This window comes from Impatiens glandulifera, chromosome 8, assembly GCF_907164915.1.
Source record: "Impatiens glandulifera chromosome 8, dImpGla2.1, whole genome shotgun sequence".
NCBI classification, from domain to species: Eukaryota; Viridiplantae; Streptophyta; class Magnoliopsida; order Ericales; family Balsaminaceae; genus Impatiens; species Impatiens glandulifera.
In genome coordinates this window covers 41,884,786-41,907,578 of record NC_061869.1, presented here as the reverse complement: position 1 = coordinate 41,907,578, position 22,793 = coordinate 41,884,786, and positions in this window count along the sequence as shown.

Genomic DNA, 22,793 nt, shown 5'->3' with positions numbered 1-22,793 from the left:
AGAACTTTCGGTCCTTGATTGTAATTCTCGTTCAGATTCCTGAATTCTCGGTCATACGCCTCTATACTAGGTAGAAATCATCGGTCCTGGATTTGGGAATTCTCCATCAGAATCGAGATTCCTCAGTCCTATGTGAAGAACACCAGTTGGACCTCTTGGTCCTAGCTGAAGAACATTTGTCGGACTTCATAGCCCTAACTGAAATTCTCGGTCCTAGTTGGATGTTTTTGGTCGGACCTCCAAGTCATGACCAAAGATACTCAGTCGGTTCTCTCGATCCTTGGTCAGGCCACTTCGTCCTCAAGAACAAAAAATTCGATATTCAATTTTTCCAAATTCAAATTTGTTTTTTTTTGTTTTAGATCAAAAAATTGATTTTGGCTTTCGTAGAAAGCTCATAAAGGATCCAATGATCGATTTTCAATAAAAACATTCAACAAGCATGCATCATTAAAGCTTATGAAAACTGAAATGTAAAAATTTCAAATTGGAAGAATGAATTAAAGGTTGTTTGGAATTTTATCAAAAATTGGAAAACACTCCTTATACCTTAGGAAAGCTTTGGGGATGTTCAGATCCAATATTTAAGGCCTTACACAAAATTTCATAAAATTTCGAAAAGCTTGGAGCTTCAATTGCGGATTTACTATAATTTTCAATTTAAAGCTTGAAAGTTAATCTCTTGGCTTCAGAATTATTAAGGGAGACTATTTACAGTTTTCCGAAGTTGGTCGAGGGCTTCAAGTGGATCCAAATTTATCAAAACCATCAATGGTATTTTGGCTATTTTTTGCTCTACTTGCCAGAATTTGCATGATTCATGCCTATAAATATAGGGAAAATGATTATTGTGGTAGTGTTATCCTTCCACCTTGCGAATCAACTGAAAATGTGGATTAACGATTGATTTCTATCTACGAAAAATCAAATATGGATTCGATCTTATCCTTCCAGTGATCGCGACGAAGAAGATGATTAGGGCGTGAAATGACGTTGTTTCGGGTGAAAACGCGGACATGGAGCGGTCCGTCGACATTCCGTCAAAGTTTTAAACATTCCATTGCGTTCAAGTTGACGGAGCTAAGGCTCGTATTAGCCGTTCGCACATTCGCGGGCACACGCTCCTTCTGTTGTAGAGGGCTAGGCGGGCGCGTCTGAGGTGTTGGATGAGATTCCAACGTCTATCAAACGAAAACAGTTTCGATTGTAGCCATTTCACTGAATTTCGGCTACACCTGATTACAATTATATTTTTTATTTAAAACTTTAAATGTTTGTTTGAAATTGATTTTTCTTTCACCCTTTTAGCTTTATTTGTAATTTTTTATATACACAAAATATTAAAATAAATATAAAAAATATTTTGCCAATTAATTTTTTTTCTATATTTTTGGTTAAATAAATATTTCTTTTGGGATGAAATGGGTACCACATTTTAAAATAAATTATTTATTTTGATCCCTTTATTTTTTAAAATTATTTTAAGATAAAAAGTGTACAATATTTATCCTAAATAATTTCTTTTTTTTAATTTGGCCATTTTCTTTAATAATTATTTTTTTATTTATTACAATAATTAATCTAAATAATTATTTAATTAGGTTTTGTCCTGGCGTTCATTATTTTGATTTTTTATTTAAAAATAAATTAAAATAATTATTTTAATATTATAAATTGGGTATGTATATTTTTAGTGATTAGAGAGTGTCCCTCTTGAATACAACAAACTGGTTTTGAAAACGTTGATTCGAGTATGATATCTAACACTGAACTATCTTGTTCAATTTATAATGAAGGTGTTTGTAAATTAAGAATCAAAAGACTAAAATTAAGAAATTGAAAATTTTAAAGGTAGAGAGCCGAGAGGAATGGAGGCGTTACAATTAGGGTTGTGCAAAAAAACCGGAAAACCAGTAACCCAACAGAACCGATAGTTAACCAGTTCCATTTTAACGGTTTATTAGTTAACCGGTTCTAACGGTTCCGATCAAACGGTTTTTTACCGGCTAAACGGTTCAGTTTACCTATTTTTTTAATAGTTTAACCGGTAAACTGGTAATAATTATATATTTTTATATTTTATAATTTATATTAGTTATTTTATAAATAATAGATATATTATAAATAATATTTAATAATCTATAAATCTTTTTTATTTTTAAATTTAAAATTATAATTTGTATAGAATTATTTTTTTAAAATATTATAATTTATATAAAATTTTACAAAAATAAATTAAAAAAAAACTAAAATAATTTATTCAGATAACCATTAATAATATAACTTACCGATTCCACTTTTCGTACTATGGAGATTCAATCATATTCGCCTATACTTGTTGGTCAAAGACTAATCGACATAATAAATTTGAATTTTCTCAAAAAATATATAAAAAGCTAACAAAATAGTTCTAAATTGTTGCAATAAAATTGTATATTATAACATATTATATTGTTGCAATAAAATTATATATTATAACATATTCTTAAATATATCAGAAAAATATATTATAATAATATAATATATTAGAATAGAGACAAGAAAAGATAGAGAATAGTATAATAGGAAAGTGCAAATAATAATTTATAAAAAAAAAACATTTCATAAATTTATTACTTAATTTACAAAATTGAATTATCGGTTCCTAGTTAAACAAGGTTAACCGACCGGAACCGACCAAAACCGGTAAAACTAGAACCGATAAAACCGATACAATTAACGGCCGATTAACTGGTTTGTAAATTAAATGGCAAAACCGGTCTTAACCGGAACTGTTTAACTGGTGAACCGGTTAACCGGCCGGTTGAACACCCCTAGTTATAATTATTATAAAAATATATTTTACTACTAAAGTTTATAATATCTAAAATTTTAATTAATTGTATTTTCTCATTGTATTCTATGTTATTTTAGTTCAATATTATTCTATTCTCATTATTAATTTTTATTTTTATGAAAGTTATAACCTCCACAATCATTACATTCACTTTCATTTAAGGCGTTTAAGTGAGAATCCAACACATATCTCTTATCTTTTAGGAATTATTCTTGACAATACCGTGTGAGTAAAAATATAAGAAAATTCCCGGGTCCCTTTTAAAATAGTGACCCAAAAGTCATTGAATTTGAACTCGTTTTTATTTTTAAAAACAATTTCTAATCTTTACAAGGAAAAGATGATTCTATATTATGATGATATATTGTTAAATATGAACTAAAATAGATCTACAATTAAAATTTTCAATATAAAATATAATATTAAGATATGTGTGCATTATTTATGTTTGACATTTCAAATAAACTTTATATAGAAATAATTGATTTAAAACTCTTTATGTCATGAATTAAATTAATTTGATTAAATATTTGAGTATAATTAAAATACAAATGACATTCACCATTTAGATAGATATTAAAATTTGTAATTAAAAAAATTAAATATATAATCAAATATTTAGAATATTTCAATTCCAAAATTAAAAGATATGTCAACTTTTCTTTTACGTTTAATTAGTTTAAAGATATAGTATTAAATATTTTAATTTTACTTAGTATAATATTTTGAAATTTTTGTTTATTGTACGAAAATATCTTTAAAGAGATATATAAGGAAATAAATAAAAATATTAAATATATCTCTATCTAAACATAATTTTTTTTAATAAATAATTAAATATATTTTTATACTAAAAAAGGTCGGTGTGTTGCACAAATATAAATACACGATGTATATTAAATAAAATCTGAATATTAAAAATATTTTTTGACACATCCAAAACAAAATTAAAAACTGTTGGGTCAAATTTTAACTTTATTTTGATGATGTATAAATAAAACTTAACTATGATTAAAAGAAGCTAAGTCGTCTAATTGTTTCTATGAAGGTGCATTAGATTTGGCTAAGTTAGACGCGGTCTAACCAGGCTAATTGGACGTGTTACGTAGTAAGACATGCCAGTCTAACAGATACGTAGTTAAACATGACAGTCTAACATATACGTAGTTAGACATTCCAGTCTAACAGATATGTAGTTAGACGTGCCCGTCTAACAGATACGTAATTAGACGTGTTAGTCTAACAAATACGTAGTTAGACGTGTTAGTCTAACAGATACATAGTTAGACTTGTCAGTCTAACAGATACGTAGTTAGACGTGTCAGTCTAACAGATACGTAGTTAGACGTGCTAGTCTAACAGATACGTAGTTAGACATTCTAGTCTAACATATACGTAGTTAGACATGTCAGTCTAACATATACGTAGTTAGACGTGCTAGTCTAACAAATACGTAGTTAGACGTGTCAGTCTAACAGATACGTAGTTAGACCTGCCAATCTAACAGATATGTAGTTAGATGTGCTAGTCTAACAGATACGTAGTAAAACGTGTTAGTCTAATAGATAAATATTTAGACATGCTAGTCTAACTCCTTCAGATTTGTCTGAAGTGATGTAAGGTTAGACGATATAGTCTAACTCCATAAGACTTGGTAGTCTAATGGGATCCGTAGTTAGACGTTGCAGTCAAACTCAATTAGACATTGTATTCTAATGGATCTCTCTGATAGACGTGGGTATTTACTTCTATTACACTTCGTGGTCTAATGGAGCTCGTCTAATTCCTTGCTTCAACAGCCGTATGAAGTTAGCATACGTATACCCATGATCAACCAGCTATACGCTACTCCTACTCCACTTTCTCTTGCAGTTCAGTACGCCAGCTACTTGCATTAAATGAATGAACGCCACATATGTAACAATTCCTCTTACTACTTGTTCAGTACATGACAGTTAAACAAGGATATCTCGCACACTATCGTTCAGTATGGCCACGTTCCAGAAGAACAGTACCTGTTGTACTCTATCCTTGAGGCGGTCATCCTATGGGCGCGTGCCACGTGTCCATACAAAAGATTTTATCGTTTGTGTCATTCCACTATATTTAACTTCTCAAGGACAATGGACAAATCAGTTATAAGAATTACAAGTTACTCTGCTCACATTACTCACGAATTACCGAATCGCTCTTGCACTTACTGATTGTACATCATACTCAAGTCCAAGAGAGACAATCAAAACATTGTTTTAGTTGAGAGATATTCTTAATCATATTGTAAGTTGACTAGAGTCTGTTTTGTTCAATAGAGTGCTAGTTATTCAGTGAACTGTATTTGATTCAAGAAGTTGAGTGAAATCCTTCCGGTTGTTGGAAGAAGAGGTGACGTAGAAGAGTTAGCTCCGAACATCCATAAACATATTTCTGTGTTCTTTTCTTCTGTCTTTCATTATTCATTAGTTCAAGGCTTCAAACCCAAACAAACAATTCCACACTTGAATCCTTTCAAGTGTTTGTGAGGGTTTGCAAAGAATAGAATGATGTATTTATCCTTAACTGGATTTCTATCAATCCGTCCGTCTCTATTGATTACACTAATCCTATCAATTTGTATCAGAGCTTCATTTCCTATTCTCAAGCAACAAGAACCCAAATCATGTCCAGATTTAAACAAATTCTCATGTTCTCAAAAGAAAACTATGATTACTTGAAGATAAGGATGTAAGCGCATTTGGCTGTTATCAATTATGACATGCTGTATGTCATCTCTAATGGTCCTATAAAGATTGAAAAACCAAGATGTGAATGGACGACTGAAGAAAAGATGATGAACAACTTAGACGATATTACCAAATACATTTTGTACAAGTCGTTCAACATGGATGTGTTCAGCAAGATCAAGTCATGCTCCTATATTAAAAAAATCTAGAAGAAGCACATCCAAATCTATGGCTGTAATGTTCAAACAAAGAAGAACCTAACTGAGCAGAAGGCTCTTTTAAGTGCTGAAAATAAGTCTAAATAGGCCGATAGTGATTCATAGGACTTATCTGGCGAAAGCGACAATGAAGATGTCACATGCCTAATGGCAGACGACAAATCAAAAGTCATAGACTCTTCCTCAAAATATTTTACAAAAGATGAACTGACTTCTGCACTCAATGACATGGTCAGTGAGTACAAAAATTCATTAGACTCATTTAACAAAATGAAATTAAAATATGAATCTAATAACTCTTATTCATCTCAAATTTCTGAGCCAAAACTTTTTGAAAAGAATTAAGTTGAGCTCTCATATAAGAATGAGATGCTCAAAAAAAAAGTTCAAACTCTATTTTCTGAAACCCAACGTTTATTATATATTGCGAGCTCTTGGGCAAGGTCTGAAGAAGTTGTTAAATATCAGATCAGTCTTTTGAAGCCTTCCAGATGTAAATCCGGTCTAGAATTTGATGGTAATGACTCATATAAGTCCTATAAGAAGTTACACTTAACAACTAACAAGCATAAGATAATAAGCTTTGTCAAAGGGAGTTTAACTAACACTGGAACTGATTCACACTTTCAGGATTTAACTTTAAAGGATGAGATAACTTATGTTCTACCAATAGTTAGCTGGTTGAAACTTATGTTAGATGCAGCTAGCAAGTCTAGCAAACCAAAACCTGACAAGAAGTCGAGGAGTTTTAAAATAAAACCATCATCTAAAGTTAAGGGATCAATGGCTAGCAGGAAGACGTTTGCTAAGTCAAAATCATACGCACTTATTACTACACAAAAAGGGAAGTCCATCAGAATAACCCAAATATAGATTTCTAAGGGACTGATTGATTGAGAACCCAAGTGAATGTGGATGCCAAAAAGTTTTTGTTAAAAAAACCCAAAAGAGGGAAAAAAATACAAAAGTTTAAGATCAGATCTAGACAATTTCTTGATTTGACAATGAAACAATAATTGAATTAAAGATAACAACAATCAATTAACGCCTACAACGTTTTTATTTTTATTCTACTTGTGACATTCTCAAACGAAATATCCCATATCTGGTAGAGCATTCTATTCTCTTCATTCTTTTCGATTCCTCTCCAATGTTGAATTAGTGCATTTCCATCTGAAGTTATATCTCTCCAAATATCTTCAGCGGTTTTACTTCTTCCACTGTGAGTTCTTGAATTTATTTTTTCCAAATATCGTAGATTATTGCTCCAAAGTAGCATTTCAACATACTTACTTAAAAGGATCTTCCTTTTGCTTTATTCTTCATCCAGTCTTGGATTTCTTCCCATATTCCTAAAAAGTTGATGATGTTCATGTTTGTAGCATACATCCTCCAGATTTGTATTACAAAAGAGCATTCCCCAAATAAATGGTTTATGCTTTCCTCAACTCTCTAACATAGGACACAGTTGATATCAGGAATGTTTATGTATTTTTGAATTTTATCTTTTGTTGTCAACATTTTCCTATATACCAGCTATAGAATAAATTGGTGACGAGGAATAATCTTTGAAGACCATACCATATTATGCCAATCTACCTCTTGTCCTCTTGTTCTAACCATTTCCCATGCCTTTCCTATAATAAACTTTATTCATTGATACTTCGTGTCTAAATACTCTACCCTTCTTTCATAAATCTTGTATGCACCTATTTCACCCATAGGGATTCCGCTTTTTGCTCTAACTCCCATAAGCTCCCGATGGTGAGGGCTTTGTTCCATTCAACACAACTTTTTATTCCTAGTCCGCCTTCTTCTATGGGAGTGAAAACATCCTCCCATTTAACTTTTTATTCTCATCTGCCTTGTATTCCCCAGATGTAATCTCTCATGATTCTATTGAGTTCAGCCATTAGTTTCTTTGGGATGACTATCTTTTGTGCCCAGTAGCCAATAATTCAAAAGTTGACTCTTTTAACGAGCTCGATTCTACCTGTATAAAACAGTTTTTTCGTAGCCCAACCCAAGACAGAATTTCTAAACTTTTTTACTAGTTGTTTGAAGTGATTATATTAGAGTTGTTTTGATGATAGGGGTACTCCAAGGTATTTCACTAGTAGTTAACCTTCCTTGATTCCCATAATATTGAATATGTTTTCTTTTCTTTCTTCACTAACCCCTCAATAAAAAGCCTGACTTTTGACCTCATCGATGTATAAACATGTAATACTCGAAAAGATTGTTAGAGCATTTTTAATTATACTAACAGATTCAACATCCGCATAAGCCACAAAACATAGATCATCTGCAAAACATATATGGGTTACTGCTTCTTCTTTGCAGTACGGGTGAAATTTGAAATGATGACTTCTCAAAAGCATTTTTAAAATGCAGTCAATAATTTTCATTATTAAGACAAATAGGTAAAGAGATATAGGGTCTCCTTGCCTTACTCCCTTTCACCCTTGAAAAAGCCTCAATGAATACCATTCACGCTCACAACAAAGTGAGGAGTGGAAACACATTGCATAATTCAATCAATGAAAATAATTGGAAAACTTACAGCAAGGAGGAATTCATGGATTGATCCCCATCTGATCGAGTCAAAAACTATTCTAATGTAAATTTTGAAAGCCAAACGTGTCGATATGTTTTTCTTGCAATATCCATTCAATAAGCTCTGCATGAGTAGGATATTTTGGGAAATAGTGCATTTAAGAATAAATGTTGATTTCCCTAATCCTACAAGCTTATTAATAACTATTTTCAAACGTTGCGAAATAATTTTTGAAATAACATTGCAGCATGAAATAAGATGAAGGTCCTGAATTTTTTCCGGAATTGAATTCATAGGAATCAAATTCAACACTGTGACATTCCATTTCTTCAACATTTTCCTGTTTTGAAAGAATTCCAAAATCCCTTAGCTTAAATTTTTACCCACTATTTCTCAGTTTTCTTTGAAGAAGTTCGCGTTGAAACCATCTAGCCTTAGGCTTTTATCCCCTTTCATCGAAAACACAGCTTTTCTGACTTCTTCCATACTGACTCTTGTAATCAATTGGTTACCTCTTTCTTCACTGATTTTCCTTTGCACAATATGTTGAAGCAATCTTCGGTTGTCCTCTATTATTGTGCTCGTTTCTATTCCAATCAGCTCTTTGTAGAAACTTATTGCTTTCTCATGAACTGCCTTCTGTCCTTTTAAAATATCTCTATTTGATTTTGTGAGCCTTAGGAGCTTATTTCTGAAATTCTTTGATGAACATTTTTATGGAATAAAGAAGTATTCTTGTCTCTTAATGAAAGCCAATTTTCTATAGATTTTTGCTTAGCAAAACTTTCCTCTTTAGAACAGAGGTCTCTGAATCACGTAAGAGCCTCTTTTTCCCCTTCCCTATTATAAGGTAGATTTGGGGCTCTTTGTGCCTTGCTTTGTATTTCCTCCAGTTTCGTTCTGGCTTTCTCTACTCTTTTAGAACTCCCACTATATTTTTTCCGGTTTAGCTTATTTAGCTTCCCTTTTAGTAATTTTAGTTTCTCACAAACTCTGAACATCTTTGTTCCATTAATTCTGATGTTTCAAGTTTCATTAAGGATTTCATTAAATTCTTCATCTTTCATCCAGAAGTTGAAGAACTTAAAGAGTCTTTTCTGCTTTTTCTCCTTCTCCCAAAAGAATTTCAAATGGCAGTGATCAGAGATACCTGGTTGTAAAACATGAATTTGGCTTCTTGGGTAAAACTCCACCCATTTTTGATTCACTAGGCCTCTATCAATTCTTCTCTTTCTAATGTTGTCCGTCCCTCTTGTAGTTGACCATGAAAATAGATTACCTGAGGTAGACGGTTCAATGCAACTTATGTCTCGAATGCATTCATTGAAATCCTGCATGTCTTGTGTTATATCTGTCTCACGCTCTCTTTCATTTCTGAATCTTGTAACTTTAAAATCTCCCATAATAACCCACGGTTCTTCGTCCGTAATGCTTCTTCTCAAATTATTCCAAAATGTCTTCCTCTTTGTCCCAAAGTTGCTTGCATAGACTACCGCAAAGAACCGACATGTTCGAAAGTATTACAGTCAAAGCATCTACTTGGCCTCCACTCGTATGAGATTCTCATAATTGTGGGTTCACATTTTCTGTCCACTACCAAAAAGTTTGTAAATATATTTTTGTGTAGGTTGACTGCCTGGAAAATTCAGTTTGGTATCTGGACAGTAGATATTCTAGACACATTAATGGAGAAAGACGACTTCTAACTGATATAATAGAATGTTTAGGTCCTAAGATCACTTTCGAAGATAACCACAAGGGGAAGACCATGGGTAAGGGTGAGATTATCCATGGTAATCTAACCATCAACAACGTGCTACTTGTTGAAAACTTGTGTTATAATCTGATAAATATCAGTCAGTTGTGTGATAATGAATTTTATGTCGATTTTCAAACTCATGCATGCATAGTTAAGGATCTGTAGGGCAATGTTTTGTTAACTGAAAGTAGGGTAGGAAACTCTTACAAAATCAATTGGAAAACTGAAATGTCAAACCCCATATACATGATTTCTAAAACTAATCAAAATTAGTTGTGGCATAAGAGATTTAATCATCTAAATTTTAAACCATTAACAATATTTGTTCGCAGAACTTAGTTCTTGGATTACCAAATTTGAAGTTTATAAAGGAGAAGATTTGTTCTGCTTGCCAGTTAGGCACACAGAGAAAATCATCGTTTAAAAGTAAAGGGAAATCTTAATCCAATCGGTGTTTGGAACTTTTACATATGGACCTATTTGGTCAAATTCTTGTAAATAGCTTGGGAGGAATTAGATTTACCATAGTCGTCATTGATGATTTTTCACGCTTTACAAAGGTTGTATTTTTGTCTTCTAAGGATCAGACTGATGAGAATTTGATTAAACTCCTTAGAAGGATTCAAAACCAAAAATCTTTAAACATTATTCAGATCAGAAGTGATCGGGGAACCAAATTCACCAACAGACTCCTAACTTCTTACTTTGAGGAATCTGGTATTAGGTACGAGTTGTCTAGTGCTAGAACTCCACAGTAAAATGGTATTGCTGAGAGAAGAGTCAGGACACGGAAGGAAGTAGCGAGATTAATGTTTCACGAGTTAAGTGTTCCTCAGAAGTTTTGGACAGAAGTCATAAACATAGAATGCTATACACAAAATCAGTCAATAATTAACAAACGCTTTGACAAGACACCTTTTGAACTTTTTTATGGAACAATTCCTATAGTGTATTATTTTAAATTATTAGGGTGTAAGTATTTTATTTATAACAATGGGAATGAATATTTGACCGCTTTTGATTGTAAAGCAGATGCTGAATCATGTTAGGTTACTCATCAGTTAGTAAAACTTTCGGAGTTTACAAAAAACGTAAACAAATAGTTGACGAATCCTTTCATGTTATTTGTGATGAATCTGTTGAAAACAATTTTGTTGATCACATCGACCCTACTAACAGATTAGAAGCGGCATATCTTGAATTTGATAGTGAGGATGAAGCTCATGTTCAAAGGGATTATCCGTTTGATCAAGTGGCTGATCCGATTGAGAATCAACCAGACGTCCAAATTTTTGTTCAACAGGTTGTTGAAAGTTCGGACGTCGTGTAGCAAACTAATCTGACGTCTAATCCTTTTGGATCAAACTTCAGATGGAATCATCCACATGAATTGATAATTCGTAATCCTAATTCTCCTTGTAGGACAAGATGTCAATTGCTAGATGAGATGACTAATTCTTCTTATATTTCTCAAATTGAGCCTAAGAAAATTGGTGAAGCTGTGCTTGATCCAAATTGGATCAATTCCATGCAAGAGGAGTTAAACTAATTTGTGAGAAATAAAGTGTGGCATATGACTCCAAGATCGAATGATCAATCGGTTATTGGAACTAGATTGGTCTTTCAAAATAAGCTTAGTTAAGAAGACTAAGTTGTAAGAAACAAAGTCTGGTTGGTTGCTCAAAGGTATAGACAGGAGGAAGGAATTGAATTTGATGAGTCATTTGCATTTGTAGCCAAACTTGAATCAATCAGAATCTTCCTAGCTTATGCATCTTTTAAGAACATCAAAGTTTTTCAAATGGATGTGAAAAGTTCAATTTTAAATGGTAAACTAAATGAAGATGTTTATATTGAACAACCTCCTGGTTTTCTAGATCATACTCTACCAGATCATGTTTTTAAATTTGACAAAGACTTATATGGTTTGAAACAAGCTCCAAAGGTTTGGTATGTTACTTTGACTATGTTTCTGTTTGATCATGACTTTGTTATTGGATCAGTAGACAAAAAGTTGTTTAGATTTGTTAAAGATTCTCATATTCTGCTTGTTCAAGTATATGTTGATGATATCATATTTGGATCAACTAATCCCAAATTGTGTGAGAAATTTGCCAAGCTGATGCAGGACAAATTTGAGATGAGCATGATGGGAGAATTAACCTTCTTCCTTGGTCTTCAAGTTCGTCAACTTGAAATAGGGACCCTCATCAACCAAGCTAAACATACTAAGGAATTGCTAAAGAAGTTTGGAATGGAGTGTTGCTCGGCAACTGCCACTCCAATGAAGGTGGACAAAGTGTTTACATCACTAACTATAGAGGGATCATCGACTCTCTACTCTATCTTACTGCTAACCGACCTGACATTCAATTTGTGGTCGGTGTCTGTGGAAGATTCTAGACTAATCCTATATTATCTCATCTTACTTTTTGCTAAGTGTATCTTCAAATATCTAAAGGGACTCAAAATATAGGACTATGGTATCCGAAGGATTCCAGTTTCAATCTAACAGGTTACTCAGATACAGATTATGTAGGTTGCCAGATTGATCAAAAAAGCACTAGTGGAACTTGCCAGTTTGTTGGTGATTGTTTGATCTCTTGGTTCAGCAAGAAGAATACGTCAGTCGCCACGTCTTCAACTGAAGCTGAGTATCTTGCAACATGAAGTTATTGTTCTCAGCTCTTGTGGATCCAACATCAGTTGAGGGACTATAGACTTGAAGTAGAAGAATCTCCTATTTTCTGCGACAACACAAGTGCAATTGCAATCACCTATAATCCAGTTTTACACTCTCGGACAAAGCACATCGAAATTCGACATCATTTCATCCGAGAGCAAGTTAGTCAGAAGCATATTCACCTTGAATATGTTCCAACAGATCAATAAACGGAAGACATCCTCACAAAGTCACTACCCGAGACTAAGTTTTCTTACTTTAGAAATATTTTATGACTTGTTGATCTTGACTTATTTTTTATTTGAATTGAGTATGCACATATTGAGGGGGAACATGTTGTTCAAATATAACTGGACAGACGAGAAGAAAGAGGTCTCAATATGTCCAATGGATCAGAAGTCTAAGAAGCATATCTACATAGATGCATACTTGCCCAAGTAGTCTATTCTTCCATCTTAATAAATGTCTTGGTTGATAACCTGCGCGGTTAGACGTTCAAGTCTATTAGACGCTTAGATATCTTAAAGATAAGAGCATTTGGACGCTCACGTCTACCTAGACACACGTCTAACACGAGGTTTTTATGCGTAATTAACGTCTGAAGTCTAATAGACTTTTGGTTGTCTATAAGACAAACGTGATTAGACGTATGCTTCTAATAGATGTCTATTCAGATTAGAGGAATAAAGGGTGAAAGGTAAGTTAAATGTCTAACTACATGTGTACATGGAATGCTCATCTCCAGGCTAGTTGGGACAGCTATCCACTCCTATAGTACCTGTCCATCTACTATTCCCGCCAAAATTGAAAAGTCACTCCTAAAAGTTCTGATGATTTTATCTGCACGCACGAAATTTTATGACAATTTGATGATTATGGTCTTAAATGATGCTTATCTTGAATAATGCGTCTCTTGGAAACATATATATGTTCATCTTTGACGGTTCATATAATCATTGCTTTAATGGTCATGCGTCACAATTTATTTATAAAAAAACGGTCATACTCAAAGGGTTAAGTATCTCCTTTCTATAAATCCTCTTCTTCGTGTGACTCTTAGTATTCTTCAAGAAATCTCTGCATTTTTATCTCGAATTGGGTTCTATTATTCCATCCACCATTCAAATCGACTTCTACTCTGTATCAATGATGGAAATTCATGTTATGGTAGTTATGTTTGAATCACTCAAAGCTTTAGTTCTTTGGAAATTCCTCAAGGATCTCTTCGTCATTCATGAACCTGAGGTTCGTGAACTTTTCAAAAATGCTGAGCTATACGGCGGAAAGCTCGTCGCAACCAAAATATTTGATGATATCACTGCCTTCACTAAAGAGTCTTTCGCTCGATTCTTCAACCTTATGACCGAGGGGATAACCGAGTTACCAACGTCTTCAGAAGAAGTCCTGTCTGAAATGGGACTTGTCTTCTCTGACACTTTTCTTGATGGGACTCTAGTTACTGTCAATAACTCCGGACTATGGTACTCTTTGAAAGTTGAATTTTCTTTACTCAATGACATCATTTCCCGATCACTTCTGACCAAGGGATGTTCTAACAATTAATCGAAGATGGTATTCGAGATGATGATTGCTATCACTAAGGGGACAACAATCAACTGGTCGAAGGTCATTTACCGCAACCTGGTGGGGATGTTTGAAAGAAGGTCCCTTGGATATGTTGCTCCGCTCAGCATGTTCTTTCCTTCTATCATTTCCAGTGTCAGGAGACATGGGATCCTCATCAAATCATCAAGGGTATTGAACTATCAAAAGGTTCTTGACTACACTGTCGAAACTAGGAGGTTCAATCAAAAAAAGAAATTAGGAGCTCTTTTTGGCCGAAAATGATCAGTAGGAATCTTCCCTCCGATGATGTTAAAAAGGGGAAAAGGAATGATATAGCCTTAGATTTAAGGGAAAGAAAATCTTCATCTTTTGTTGTTTTATTTGAAAGATTTTCGATCATGATATGTATCTCCTAATATTTTGAAAGTATGAATATATCCTTTGATGCTTTGCTAATTGTGATTATATGTTTTTAATCAGTTAACTTAGTTTTAAGTTTATTAAAAAGGGGGAAATTGTTGGGTCAAATTTTAACGTTATTTTGATGATGTATGAGTAAAACTTAACTACGATTAAAAGAACCTAAGTCATCTAATTGTTTCTATGCAGGTGCATCAGATTTTGCTAATTTAGATGCGGTCTAAGCAGGCTAATTAGACGTGATACATAGTTAAACGTGCTAGTCTAATAAATATGTAGTTAGACGTGCTAGTCTAACTAATACGTAGTTAGACGTTTCAGTCTAACAGATACGTAGTTAGACGAGCTAGTCTAACTAATACATAGTTAGACGTGTGTTGGGTCAAATTATTTTGACTAAGTGTTGAAATAATTTAACCATTGAGATTTTGGTGATGAAATGATTTATGAGTTTTGATGCAGGTATATTGAAATCATATTTCATATGACTTGGCTCTAATGAGGGTCATTAGACCAATTATGGCATTAGATGCATAGAATTAGACGTACAGTCTAACTCGATGGAGTTAAACGTGTTGTCTAATGAATGCATAGAATTAGACGTACAGTCTAACTCAACTGAGTTAGACCTGTAGTCTAATGAATACATAGAATTAGACGTACAGTCTAACTCAACGGAGTTAGACGTGTAGTCTAATGAATGTATAGAATTAGACGTAAGTCTAATGAATACACAGAATTAGACGTACAGTCTAACTCAGCTGATTTAGACGTGTAGTTTAATATATTTGCAATTAGACAGATAGTCTAATTTGTGCGGAATTAGACGTGCAGTCTAACTCAGTGGAGTTAGACGTGCAGTCTAATAGATTGTTAAAGTTAGACGTGAGTCTAATTCCTTCAGACAAGTCTGAGGTACAACCGGAATTAGACGTGCAGTTTAACTCAGTGGAATTAGACGTGCAGTCTAATGGTTATTAGATAATTAGAAGTGTAGTCTAATTAAGTTGAGTTAGACGTACAGTCTAATGGTTATTTTAATTAGACGTAAGTCTAATTCTATCAGACTAGGCGGTCTAATAGACTCGGTTATTAGAAGGGGATGTTTGATTTCATTAGACTGATTTTCACAATCCGTCTAACTGAAATACGTCTAATACTCAACTTAAGTAGTATGTTTTGAATCTAGTATTCACCTACCCACGTGCTATAATTGTACCCTACTCCTGCTCCACTTTCTAGTAAAGATCAGTACAACAGTTATATGCATCCAACCAACGAATGACACGTAAGAGAATTTTCCTCACATTATTTGTTTTGCAGGTATATCCCTGATGGTATGTTCGGCGCACTACTAGTGATGTACGGCCACGATCCTTATGCTCATAACTTGATGTGTACAATGGAGGCTTTCCAATGGAAAAGTGCCACATATCATTCTAAAAGATTCGACCATTAGCTCCTGCTCTGTATTTAAAAAATCTCAAGGACAACGGACAATCTGCCTTTCGAATTTGCCGATCTCGATCATCTTGCTTACTGAGAATTCAAGCCTTTGAATATTTATATTGTGAAGCTGCTTTCTGATTGTACTGTGTGTGAATCAAGAAAGTCTAAGATTGATAACTAGAAGATCCTAGATTCATTTCCTTCTTGATTCTAGCTCTTTCCACCCTATCAGTGTACATCTGAACCCTTTATTTTGTTAGAAGTTGGGATGAATGGAGTCCAACTTACACAGGTTAATTTTTTATCGAATGATACAAATGATTATCGCTCAACGTATATGATAACGTAGTGACTTGCAAAAGAAAAAATGAGAGAGAGCGCAAGAACTAAGAGTGGAGAGAACGTAGAGAGCGATCAAGAGCGGAGAGGTTCACCGTTGTTCTCTGATGCCTTTTTATATTTGAAGCATTACAACGGTCTAATTCATTTTCATCAATAAGTGGAAATAGTATGTTTGTCATTATATCCTCTATATCCATTAAAAATAGTCTCTACTTTACAAAATTTTCTTTTAAAAATCGATTGCAAAATATTTTAATTTTAACCAATTATTCTTCCGGTTTTAAGCATGTGTATATTTTAACGTTATTTAATATATTGTAACAACAATATTTAAATGTTGGTACATATTGAATTTGATAAGTAGAGAGGAAAATAACTAAAAAATATTAGTCATCTAAAAGCATTATAGTTTAAACATAAACCCTAAACGAGCCTCGGGTCAAAGCAGAAAAGAGAGTTAGAGAAAGACCCGCGAGATTTCTTTTAACCCGAAACCCGTGAAAATCCTCTTCTATACCGTTCACTAAGGTGAGTGCGTGTATGTCACCCTCAAACTAAATAATTAAAGGATCATTATATATATATTACATACATATAATTAATTTCTATTACAACAAGATATATATGGAAATGAATCATAAATAGAAAATACATCTCTATCTAAACAAAATTATGTCCTTTTTATTTAATTACATAAATCTATTTTTATATTACACATAAAAGTTATTTCTAGAATCCAAGGATAATTACAACAAGATATATATGGAAATAAATCAAAATAATATATATATATATCTAATGTGGAGTTATAATTTTTATTGTATGTACTCTATAGAGATATATAAATAAGTAAGTTGTTTCAACATTCTTATTCACACTCTCAAATCTTTACTAATTCTTTTCCCGAGTATCAACAACCTCTAGTTAAAAATATATTTGTATACATAAGCCCTTTTTTTGTAATGATTTTCAAAAATAAATTTGTGGATCTGGCTTCGCACATAAAAATTATTTCTAGAATCCAAGTATGATTACAACATGGTTAATACAATTTTAAAAAGGGCATACGTATACAAACGTATTTTTAAATAGAGTTTTATTTTTTTTAGAGTTTGGTGATACTCGGGAAAGGGATTTCATTTTATATTCTCTATACCCATTAAAAATAGTCTCTAATTTACAAAATTTTCTTTTCAAAATCGGTTGCAAAATATTTTAATTAACAAATTATTCTTCTGGTCTTAAGCATGTGTATGTTTTAGCGTTATTTAATATATTGTAACAACAATATTTAAATGTTGGTACATGTTGCGTTTGATAACTAGAGAGTAAAATACCTAAAAAATATTAGTCATCTAAAAGTATTATAGTTTAAACATAAATCTTAAACGAGCATCGGGTCAAAATATCTTTTTTTGTAGAATTATCCCAAAAGTATTTTTAAATCAATTTATAATTTTTTGGCATTTTTGAAAACTTGTTAAGTGTTCCAAAATTAAAAAAAATAATTTTCAATTTTTAAAATGGGAATCAAAGATGCCTTAGGACCGGTGTACTAGGTCTTGGGGGTTATTTTTATCGGTTGGGCTTAGGGCCCTCGGTCATACTTGTTAGTCCTGGATGAAAAGCCTCGATCGGGGTGCTATGAACTCTCGGTCCTTGATTGTAATTCTCGTTCAGATTCCTGAATTCTCGGTCATACGCCTCTGTACTAGGTAGAAATCATCGGTCCTGGATTTGGGAATTCTCCATTAGAATCGAGATTCCTCAGTACTAGGTGAAGAACACCAGTTGGACCTCTTGGTCCTAGCTGAAGAACATTTGTCGTACTTCATAGCCCTAACTGAAATTCTCGGTCCTAGTTGGATGTTTTTGGTCGGACCTCCAAGTCATGACCAAAGATACTCAGTCGGTTTTCTCGATCCTTGGTCAAACCACTTCGTCCTCAAGAACAAAAAATTCAATATTCAATTTTTCCAAATTCAAATTTGTTTTTTTTTTGTTTTAGATCAAAAAATTGATTTTGGCTTTCATAGAAAGCTCATAAAGGATCCCATGATCGATTTTCAATAAAAACATTCAACAAGCATGCATCATTAAAGCTTATGAAAACTTAAATGTAAAAATTTCAAATTGGAAGAATGAATTAAAGGTTGTTTGAAATTTTATCAAAGATTGGAGAACACTCCTTATACCTTAGGAAAGCTTTGGGGATGCTCAGATCCAATATTTAAGGCCTTACACAAAATTTCATAAAATTTCGAAAAGCTTGGAGCTTCAATTGCGGATTTACTATAATTTTCAATTTAAAGCTTGAAAGTTAATCTCTTGAATTCAGAATTATTAAGGGAGGCTATTTACAGCTTTCCGAAGTTGGTCGAGGGCTTCAAGTGGATCCAAATTTATCAAAACCATCAATGGTATTTTGGCTATTCTTCGCTCTACTTGCCAGAATTTGCATGATTCATGCCTATAAATATAGGGAAAATGATTATTGTGGTAGTGTGATCCTTCCACCTTGCGAATCAACCGAAAAGGTGGATTAACGATTGATTTCCATCGACGAAAAATCAAATATGGATTTGATCTTATCCCTCCAGTGATCGCGACGAAGAAGATGATTAGGGCGTGAAATGACGTTGTTTCGGGTGAAAACGCAGACATGGAGCGGTCCATCGACATTCCGTCAAAGTTTTAAACATTCCATTGCGTTCAAGTTGACGGAGCTAAGGCTCGTGTTAGCCGTTCGCACATTCGCGGCACACGCTCCTTCTGTTGTAGAGGGCTAGGCGGGCGCGTCTGAGGTGTTGGATGAGATTCCAACGTCTATCAAACGAAAACAGTTTCGACTGTAGCCATTTCACTGAATTTCGGCTACACCTGATTACAATTATATTTTTTATTTAAAACTTTAAATGTTTGTTTGAAATTTATTTTTCTTTCACCCTTTTAGCTTTATTTGTAATATTTTTATATACACAAAATATTAAAATAAATATAAAAAATATTTTGCCAATTAATTTTTTTTTCTATATTTTTGGTTAAATAAATATTTCTTTTGGGATGAAATGGGTACCACATTTTAAAATAAATAAATTATTTATTTTGATCCCTTTATTTTTTTAAATTATTTTAAGATAAAAATTGTACAATATTTATCCTAAATAATTTCTTTTTTTAATTTGGCCATTTTCTTTAATAATTATTATTTTTATTTATTACAATAATTAATCTAAATAATTATTTAATTAGGTTTTGTCCTGGCGTTCATTATTTTGATTTTTTATTTAAAAATAAATTAAAATTATTATTTTAATATTATAAATTGGGTATGTGTATTTTTAGTGATTAGAGAGTGTCCCTCTTGAATCGAGTTTGAATACAAAAACTGGTTTTGAAAACGCTGATTCGAGTATGATATCTAACACTAAACTATCTTGTTCAATTTATAATGAGGGTGTTTGTAAATTAAGAATCAAAAGACTAAAATTAAGAAATTGAAAATTTTTAAGGTAGAGAGCCGAGAGGAATGGAGGCGTTACAATTAGGGTTGTACAAAGAAACCGGAAAACCAGTAACCCAACAGAACCGATAGTTAACCAGTTCCATTTCAACGGTTTATTGGTTAACCGGTTCTAACGGTTCCGATCAAACGGGTTTTTACCGGTTAAACGATTCAGTTTACCTATTTTTTTAATAGTTTAACCGGTAAACTGGTAATAATTTAATTATATATTTTTATATTTTATAATTTATATTAGTTATTTTATAAATAATATATATATTATAAATAATATTTAATAATCTATAAATCTTTTTTATTTTTAAATTTTAAATTATAATTTGTATAGAATTATTTTTTAAAAATATTATAATTTATATAAAATTTTACAAAAATAAATTAAAAACAAACTAAAATAATTTATTCAGATAACCATTAATAATATACCTTACCGATTCCACTTTTCGTTCTATGGAGATTCAATCATATTCTCCTATACTTGTTGGTCAAAGACTAATCGACATAATAAATTTGAATTTTCTCAAAAAATATATAGTAAGCTAACAAAATAGCTCTAAATTGTTGCAATAAAATTATATATATTATAACATATTATATTGTTGCAATAAAATTATACTATAACATATTCTTAAATATATCATAAAAATATATTATAAAAATTTAATATATTATAATAGTGACAAGAAAAGATAGAGAATAGTATAATAGGAAAGTGCAAATAATAATTTATAAAAAAAAATATTTCATAAATTTATTACTTAATTTAAAAAATTGAATTATCGGTTCATAGTTAAACCCGGTTAACCGACCGGAACCGACCAAAACCGGTAAAACTAGAACCGATAAAACCGATACAATTAACGGTCGATTAACTGGTTTGTAAATTAAATGGCAAAACCGGTCTTAACCGGAACTGTTTAACTGGTGAACCGGTTAACCGGCCGGTTGAACACCCCTAGTTACAATTATTATAAAAATATATCTTACTACTAAAGTTTATAATATCTAAAATTTTAATTAATTGTATTTTCTCATTGTATTCTATGTTATTTTAGTTCAATATTATTCTATTCTCATTATTAATTTTTATTTTTATGATAGTTATAAACATCATTATCTCCACAACCATTACATTCACTTTCATTTAAGGCGTTTAAGGGAGAATCCAACACATATCTCTTATCTTTTAGGAATTATTCTTGACAATACCGTGTGAGTAAAATATAAAAAAATTTTGGGGTTCCTTTTAAAATAGTGACCCAAAAGTCATTGAATTTGAAATCGTTTTTATTTTTAAAAACAATTTCTAATCTTTACAAGGAAAATATGATTCTATATTATGATGATATATTGTTAAATATGAACTAAAATAGATCTACAATTAAAATTTTCAATATAAAATATAATATTAAGATATGTGTGCATTATTTATGTTTGACATTTCAAATAAACTTTATATAGAAATAATTGATTTAAAACTCGTTATGTCATGAATTAAATTTATTTGATTAAATATTTGAGTATAATTAAAATACAAATGACATTCACCATTTAGATAGATATTAAAATTTGTAATAAAAAAATTAAATATATAATCAAATATTAAGAATATTTCAATTCCAAAATTAAAAGATATGTCAACTTTTCCGTTACGTTTAATTAGTTTAAAGATATAGTATAAATATTTTAATTTTACTTAGTATAATATTTTGAAATTTTTGTTTATTGTACGAAAATATCTTTAAAGATATATATAAGGAAATAAATAAAAATATTAAATATATCTCTATTTAAACATAAATTTTTGTTTTTTAATAAATAATTAAATATATTTTAATACTAAAAAAGGACGGTGTGTTGCACAAATATAAATACACGATGTATATAAAATAAAATCTGAATATTAAAAAGATTTTTTGACACATCCAAAACAAAATTTAAAACTGCTGGGTCAAATTTTAACTTTATTTTGATGATGTATAAATAAAACTTAACTATGATTAAAAGAAGCTAAGTCGTCTAATTGTTTCTATGAAGGTGCATTAGATTTGGCTAAGTTAGACGCGGTCTAAACAGGCTAATTAGACGTGTTACGTAGTAAGACATGCCAGTGTAACAGATACGTAGTTAAACGTTTAAGTCTAACAGATACATATTTAAACATTCCAGTCTAACAGATACGTAGTTAAACGTGCCAGTCTAACAGATACGTAGTTAGACATTCCAGTCTAACAGATACGTAGTTAGACGTGCCCATCTAACAGATACGTAATTAGACGTGTTAGTCTAACAAATACGTAGTTAGACGTGTTAGTCTAACAGATACGTAGTTACACTTGTCAGTCTAACAGATACGTAGTTAGACGTGTCAGTCTAACAGATACGTAGTTAGACGTGCTAGTCTAACAGATACGTAGTTAGACGTGCTAGTCTAACATATATGTAGTTAGACATGTCAGTCTAACAAATACATAGTTAGACGTGCTAGTCTAACAAATACGTAGTTAGACGTGTTAGTCTAACAGATACGTAGTTAGACGTGCCAATCTAATAGATATGTAGTTAGATGTGCTAGTCTAACAGATACGTAGTTAAACGTGTCAGTCTAATAGATAAATATTTAGACATGCTAGTCTAACTCCTTCAGAATTGTCTAAAGTTATGTAAGGTTAGACGATATAGTCTAACTCCATAAGACTTGGTATGCGTAGTTAGACGTT